Source organism: Silene latifolia, chromosome 11, assembly GCF_048544455.1.
Source record: "Silene latifolia isolate original U9 population chromosome 11, ASM4854445v1, whole genome shotgun sequence".
NCBI lineage: Eukaryota > Viridiplantae > Streptophyta > Magnoliopsida > Caryophyllales > Caryophyllaceae > Silene > Silene latifolia.
In genome coordinates, this window is record NC_133536.1 from 61,576,159 (window position 1) to 61,584,816 (window position 8,658).

General features: G+C 38.4%; 1 non-coding gene across 1 annotated transcript; it reads right to left on the reverse strand.

Moving 5' to 3' along the window:
* Nucleotides 1-464: 464 nt before the first annotated feature.
* On the reverse strand, nucleotides 465-571 carry LOC141616496 (small nucleolar RNA R71). Its single transcript, XR_012530841.1, has one exon. It is a non-coding gene; the product is annotated as a small nucleolar RNA R71 (small nucleolar RNA).
* Between the last annotated feature and the right edge of the window lie 8,087 nt (nucleotides 572-8,658).

Sequence of the window (8,658 nt, forward strand, 5' to 3'; positions counted from 1 at the left end):
ATATTCAACCAAACGCTATTGAGTTCGTCAACCCTTTTTCAAGAGAAGGTGAGGAGAACTCAAAACAAAATCCAACACAAAATCAACCCACAATGCCTAAATTTTCATCACATTCCGTACCAACCGAGGAGAACCTACCCAATGGCACTCCCACACCACAACACTTAACCGGAAACTTCATTGCCAAATCCGCATTCATCCAATTAGTCGAAAGAAGCCAATTTGGGGGGATGCCTAGTGAAGACCCTCACTCTCACATGAAGGCTTTTGGTGACTATTGTGATGCGATTTCACAAACCGGTGTAACTCAAGACCAAATTCGATGGGTCTTATTTCCTTTTTATCTAATTGGCACCGCGAAACAATGGTTGAAGGGCCTTGATAAGGCCACTCTCGGAATTGATTCTTGGAAGAAGTTGGCTCTAGCTTTCTACAAAAAGTTCTATCCACCGGAAAAGACTAACATGCTAAGAGCTCAAATTACGGGTTTTAAGCAAAGGGATGAAGAATCTTTGTATGAAGCTTGGGAGCGGTTCAAAGGAATTTGTCGCTCATGTCCTCACCATGGACTTAGCGAGTGGTTCTTGGTACAACAATTTTGGAACGGTCTATATGAAGATTCAAGGAACATTCTCAACATGGGATCAAATGGAATGTTCACCGAAGTTGATGACTATCAAACTTGGAACAAAATTGAGGAAATGGCAGTCCATAACTCACAATATAGTAGACCTCGCAAGGCTACTAGAGGAGGAAAGCATGAAGTGGACTCCGTTACTCAGTTGGGTGCTCAACTTAGTGCTCACATTGATACCATCAATTTGAAGTTTGAAAAGGCTATGGCTAGACTTGAAGAAGCCTCAAAATCACCAAAACATCATGTTAATGCCATGACGGCATCTTCATCAATCCCAAGTGGGATATGTGAGAATTGTGGAACTTTGGGACATGACCAAAGTGAATGTAGGGGAACAAATGAACAAGTGAATGCTTTTCAAGCATACAAGAGTGGTACCCCTTATTCCAATTATTACAATGAAAACACCAAATTCCACCCAAATCTCTCATACAAAAGCCAAAATGTTCAAAACTCTCAACCAACATACACCCCACCTCCCATGAGAAACCAAAATCAAAGACCCTTTTACAACCAAAACCAAGGTTACCAAAATCAAACTCCATACAATCAACAAAATGACCAAGGTTTTGATGTTCAAAAAGCGGTCCTCCAAATGCAAAAGAATCAACAAGAGTTTTTCACTCAAATGCAAAAGGATAGTCAAGCAAAGGAAATCACCATCAACAACATCCTAGCCCACACCAAAATGTTGGAAACCCAATTGACTCAACTAGCATCTTCAAGCTCACAAAGACAAAAAGGGTAATTACCTCCTCAAAGTAATCCCCCGAGACATGAAACGGTTAGTGCCATTCACTTGAGAAGTGGTACGAGGTATGAAGCACCAAGGAAGCAAGTTGAGGATGAAGTTGTGGAAGCTTGTGACAAAGAAGAAGTTGTGCAAAACTCCAAGGATGGAGAACCATCAAAAGAAGAATTTTCGAAGAGAAATGAAGACAAGGCCAAGGAGAAGGAACCCATTGTGATTAGACTTCCTTTTACAAGTCGTCAAGCTAAGCCCAAATTTGATGACCAACTTGGAAAATTCATGGAAATTGTGAAGAATTTGGAAGTCTCGATTCCTTTTACGGAATTAATCAATCACGTGCCGGCCTATGCAAAGTACATGAAGGACATCCTTACGAAAAAAAAAGTCAATCCGGAAGCTTGAAACTATCGCCTTCACTAAGGTGAGTAGTGTAATCCTTCAAGGGGGTTCACCTCCTAAACTTAAAGATCCGGGAAGCTTCTCAATACCGTGTACCATTGGCAACACCACGATCAACAAAGCCCTATGTGATCTAGGAGCTACTGTGAGTGTTATGCCGTATTCGGTGAGTAAAAGGTTAGGGATGGGAGAGCTTAAATGTACCAACATCACACTCCAAATGGCCGATATATCGACGAAGACACCATTAGGGATATGGGAAGATGTTCCCGTAAGAGTTGGGAAATTTTTCATCCCGGTGGACTTTGTCATTGTTGACATGGAAGAAGACTCCAATATTCCAATCATTCTAGGTAGACCTTTCTTGCACACCGCGGGTGCGGTAATAGATGTGAAGCATGGAGAGCTCACTATAGAAGTGGGAGATGAGAGCATAACTTTCAATCTTCACAAAACCACGAGAGCTCCCCGTTTGCATGAACCATGTTTTATGGTTGATCATTATAGCCGGAAGGATGAGAGGAAGAAGTCGGAATTTCAATGGAGGAAGAAAATTGATGATGGTCCATCAAAAGAGCAAGAGAATAGTAACAAAGAGAGCTTGAAAAGCTCACCCATGACAAGTGAAAAAGATGGCCTTGTTGGCCAAATCAAGAAAGGAGGAGAGTTGTCTCTATCAACTCAAGAGATTTTTAATGATCAAGTAGACGAAGTTTGCGGTCTTTGGGATGATGAGTTTGAAGGGATTTTCAATCCCTATATTGGTAATGCTATCGATCAAGACCAACATGAAGGACAACAAGTGCAAAGATCTATTGAGGATCTTTATCATGATAATGAACAAGCTTTTGACTACTTCTTCAAGGTGTTGAGTAACATCAACAACACCTTGAACATGCCCCCATGACATCTCACTAAGGATGAGAGTTTGGTGGAGTCCTCTCCAAACCACCATTTGTAAATATTCCTAACTCCCTAACTTGCATTTTAATTCTTACATTGCATTTTTGTCATTTTTGGATTTTTGTGCCTTGATCAAGATATTCATCATTTTTTAGAGAAGTGAGGGAGGGACTAATGATTTTATTGATGTGTAGTGCTTTAACTTAGTGTGGGGATAGCAATTGCCTAGGCTATTCATGCCTTTGTAGTACCCCAACAATGAAGAACACGAGATTTGAAGAATGAAAATGACACGGGTTATGCAAGTGCACGGATGGACCTGAATCCGGGTATACCAGGGGGAATCCGAGCGGCTTATGGGTAATCCGCTCGTCTTACAGGAATCCGAGCATCCAAGGATGAATCCGTTCGTCCTTTTTAGCTGCATAAATGAAAAATTTTGGTCTGTAAGAGAATCCGAGCGTCCCAGCTGAGAAGACGCTCGTCTGAAACTGGCCGCTCGTCTTTGTAGAAAGACGCTCATCTTTCTGCCGGTGCACATTAAGCAAAGTTCCTTTAAGAGAATCCGCTCGTCTTTGAGGAAAGCCGCTCTTCCTACTTGCAGAATCCGCTCGTCTTCTTTGAAAGACGCTCGTCTTAAGGCGAGTTTTCCTGAAGCCAATTTGAGCAGAATCCGAGCGTCCCGACGGGAATCCGCTCGTCTTTCCCCTGCTGTTTTGAATTTTTCGGGTGTTTTAATACCCCTTCCCACATTCATTTCATTCATTCAAACATTCAAACACTACCCCAAAACCCCAAAAACCTCATCCTCTCCATCACCAAAAACAAAATTTCCTCAACCAAATTCCACAAAATCAAATTCAAACTTCCTTACAACAACAATTAATCACTCCTTTTGCAACAATAATTGATTCAAGCACCAAAATCTTCAACCTTTTAGTCGATTTTTGAAATACAAAGCAAAATCCTTTCATCTTAAATGGATTTGGGTATAATTAGAAATTGAAGATTTTCAATATTTTCTTGGTATAATCAACAATGGCAAGAACAAAAGGAGCAACAAAGGCACTCAAAGCAAAGACACTTTCGAAAAGGCAACAAAGCCTTCAAGCAAGGAAAGCTTCAATGGCTATGGTGGTTTCTAATTCAAACATGGAAGTTCAACAACAAGATCCTCCCTTGGAAGCTACAACATCAACAACTCCGGAAATCGCTCAATTATCCAACTATCCGGAGGTAATTTTCATTTCCGACTCCCATAGGGATACATTTGCCAAGTATGCTAAGAAAGCCATTTTGCCCACCAAATTCATTTGTGAAGATGCCTTGAACAAATTGGGTGTCCTTGAACAAACAAAAGCCTTCTTTGAAGCCATGGGATTGGGTAAATTGTTTACCATAAGAGAATTGACATACCCCTCCCTTACCTTGGAATTCTTAAGTTCATTGAAAGTGACTAAGGTAGAGACTAGAGAATACATCGAGTTTCGCCTTGCAAATGTGAATAGGTGCATCATTTTTGATGTTTTGAGTAAGATATTAGGCCTTAGTGATACACCATACTATCACAAGATGCCCGAAAAGTATGACCCCGCTCCTCTTTGGGGGGCAATTTCCGGAAAGAAATTTGTGAGCTTTTATGCTTGTCGTGCTCTATTAGTCCACCATCCGGGCATTAGTGTGTGGCACAAGGTCATCGAGAATACTATAATAGCAAGAAAAGGCACTAATCATTTTACCAAGCTCGATTGTGTTCTACTTGAGTCGGCCTTGAATGTAGGAAGGGAATTCACTGAGCCCTACAATGCTCTAAGGCATTTGATGGAAAGATGGCTTAATGTCGATTGTGGTAAGGAAGGCACCGCTCATATTGTAAATGGAGGTCTAGTTAATCTCTTGGCCAAGCACTTTGACGCAAATTTCAACAAAGATAACACCTATGTGGCGATTAAAGGGGGTCATCTCATTGATATGGACGCCATGATTAACAAGTATAAGTGGGTCAAGAATAATTCTCTTGACACCAACTATGGGTGGCTAACCGATGATGCTAGATCCTTCACTTTGCCTTCGAAGATTTGCCGATTGAGTGCTCACCGAACAAACTACCTTCTTCCACTCTCCAAGGACGCCGAGTACATCATCCGTCAACAAAGGGGAGAGATTGAAGAGCCCTCCTCCTCCATTGTCACAACACCCTACCCATTCAAATATCAAGAGTTCAAACCCAAAGATATTGAAGTGGGAAATGATTACATGACCTTACTCATGAGAGAAATGGATAAACAAGCTTATTATGATCGAGTAAATGCATAATTGGCCCAATATCCACCCCTCATTCATTTAGCTAGGCAAGGACTACTTGATCCATCATGTCCTTTGCCTAGTTGGGCGGATAGGGAAGTTTTCTTTCCAAGCACATCTAGTGGTGAAAGACCGGGTGAAGATGAGAATGTCGATGATGAGGTTGTTGATGATGATGGTGTTGAGGAAGAGGTAGATGAAGAAGAAGAGGCTAATGAAGATGATAAAGAATGTGAGCAAGATCAAGGAAGTGAAAGTGAAGATGAGGGTGGAGACAATTCCACTTCCATGAAGGAAAATGATGACAATGACGATATGATGGAGGATTAGCAAACTTTGGAGGCTCCTACACTCTTGAGGTTTGTCTAATTCTTTTTGTTTTCTTTATTTTATCTTGATCATAGTTTGGAGAGTCCTAGCAACACGGAGGACTAACACCTCGGCCCCATTGAGGTGTTCTTTTTATTGTTCCCACATGAAAAAATTCAAAATGACAATATATAGTTTCATGCATAGCATTTCGTGTGCATGAACTACCCCGAAATTTAAGACATTAGAAATAATGTCTATTTTGGTTTGGGGAAGTACATGCATACGCAACGGGAGGTAATCTAAATTACGCTCTCCGCCATAAACAAAAACCCATGCATTATGTAGTGTAGCTTAGTATAGCTTGCATTTAGTCTAGAAATCATGCATCATACTTGCATAATTTCCTATCATATTGGCCATTGAGGACAATGCCCATATTAGTGTGGGGATGGGAAATTCTAACTTGACTTTTATTCAAATAAATCCAAAAAAATCAAAAATTTCGAAAAAATCAAAAAAATTGAAAAAATGAAAATCCAAAAACAAGTTCATTTCCTTTGTAGTGTAGTCTTGTATATATTGTTTGTATATATTATGTTTGTTTATCCTTATTCACATTGATCGACTACGCCACATCCGAGACATGAGGATATTGAAGACCGCGTGGTATGATCTTTCCAATCTCCTTTTTCCTCTCTATGTTAATGTTGGGGCTGGTGTCCTTTACAGTTAGTGCAAGGACTTATAAATCTCTAAAAGGATCAAAGGGCATACTTTTGGTATTATTATCAGTTGATCCACGTTTATCAATAACGGTTGGCTTGCTAGATAAGTTTGACGTTATTGTCATACAGATGGCGGTGATCAACTGGTCCCTAAAAGTCACACCTATAGGATACGTTTGAGAGACGTGACAGATGATGAAAATACAAGTCATGTAGATGCCAAATTTGACTAACCAGTTAGTCTGAGTTATTTGACTAATAATTAGTCAAAATGTGATGTTGAGATATTTTATTTAATACGGATTAAATAAAAATGGCTAAGACGAATTAAGCGGTTAATTCGTAAAATTAAATATAAGCGATTTATATTTGATTAATGTATATTGGATAAACTAATTATACAATATTGTCTTTGTCGGACACGTATTAATGATTCAACTGATCCGTGTTATTATTAGTTGATGCTTTAATATCCGATAACCGATGACAGTTTATAATAAAACCGTATCATATACATTTAGCGCATTTCGGGTCGTACCATGAGTTAAGAATTAGAGAAAGTGGAAAGCCCACTCTCCCCATCAATAGCTCACGGCCGAACCAAGGGAACAAAAGGGAGCCCTCCTCTCTTTTGTAACCTAATCATTCATTTGAGAAAATTTTAGGGTTTTGAGAAAAGTGCCTCTCAAAATTCGGATCTCACATCCAACCAAAACTCACAAAACAATCCTCTCTATATTGCAAGGCAATTAGAGGATTCCTTCTAGCACAAGGGCATTTCTCGGACAATCTTGGGTGCATCGTTTAGGAGGAGATCTACTTCGATCTCTCATTGCCAGTTTGCACTAGGACCGAAGGTTAATTCTTATCTTTATCGTTTTATTATTGTTTTTCGTTTATGACAATAAATTGCATATAAAATTTGCGTTATAATCCTATAAAGAAAGGGTTTTATACGGATATTACCCTTCAAGTGGTATCAGAGCGAGGCCACGTAAATTTTTCTATGTGATTTTCATCAAACGATTTTTGAATCGATGAATTTTTGTTCAAAAAAAATTGTCACGGCTGCATTTTTTTTCCTCTCGGCAATTTTTAATTGCTGCATTTTTTTTGTTTGTTTTGTGCCTTGGGATCCGTGTCTTGTATCACGGTGATGGTTGTCTTTTGTTTTGTTTTCATTTTGATCTTTGCATATTGTTTTGTAATCGATATTCATCGCAATATGTTAAAGATCTATCAAAATGATTGCATAAAATTTCGTGTGGCACAAAAATTTTGTCTCGAAAAATTTTGAAAACCGTGTGGCCTTATGTCACGGCCTGTTTTCTGTTTTTGCATTGATTTACGTGCCACACATTTTGTTAGATCGTTCGATCTCTTGTTTTCAATCGTTCTTCACATGTTGTAATTTTAACCGATAATTATTGCATTATGTTGAAGATGTAACAATTGTAGTTTGATTTCTATACGGATTAGATTAAAATTGCAATTGTGTTTTATCAAACCGTTTTGTTTTGATCTCTTGTTGCTCTCGTTTTAAGCCGATTGATTTTTTTTTTGGCCTTTAGAGGCTCTCGGCATTTCTGCCTTATAAAAAAAAAAAAAAAAAAATTTCTGGTACTGTTCACGTACAGCAGTGCAGAAGAAAAAAAAAACTAAAGTTTTGTTTGTTTTTTTTCTTTCGGCCAATTTTGCATAAAACGGTTTTTATGCTCTCGCTTGATAGTGAAACGGTTCACCCACGTAAAATTAAGTTACTTTAAAACGATTTATAGTAACGGATTATCTCGGATTAAAATTAACTTGACTAAAGCGGTTTTGTCATATAATTTTAATTATCTTTGGTGGTTTGGATAAATTGAACATAATTACGGAATTATGTCACGAATAAATTTAATTTAGTTGATGCATTTTATTTATCGTTCTTGTTTAATTTGAATGCTTTTAATTATGTATTTATTTATTTTTGCAAACGGTTGTAACTTAGTGTGGCCTTAGTAGAACGTGTTACCGTAATGATGGAACACGGTCTTGGTTGTATTTTGAGATCTCGTATCTCCCTTTTATTTCTTTTAATTACAGTTTTATTTAGAATGTAAATAGGTTTATATTTGTAAATTTTAATTGTAATTTTTGAGAAGACAAAAGATGGAGACCGGATGCTCACTCCCGCTACATGAATCAAGATGGAACATCAAGACAAGCTTCTCGGGTCCAACGGTGGATTCCAAAGTTGTTTTATGTTCTTTTTATTAGGATAGGCCACACTAGGAATTTTTATTTACGTAATGCATTCTTTTGTTTATTTTTCGTAACGATAATATGCATCATATTCCGCCTAAAAAGCCAAACCACCAAATTATTGCATGAAAACTGACACATATAGAGGTCACGAGTTAGTTTTCTTTGACATTCTTATGTCACATGATTTTAAGCCATCACCCAAATTAATTCATTCACGCAGACGCTAGTTATTCGTTCACTTAATATGAATTATAATTTAGTTGATGGGATCTTCCTCGTATAAACAAAAATTGAGAACGGTCTTTATAGGTCAAACTCCAATGAGTCCCTTCTTCGTCGGTAGGCATAATATGACCCCTTTTACGTCGGGTAAGTTGGAA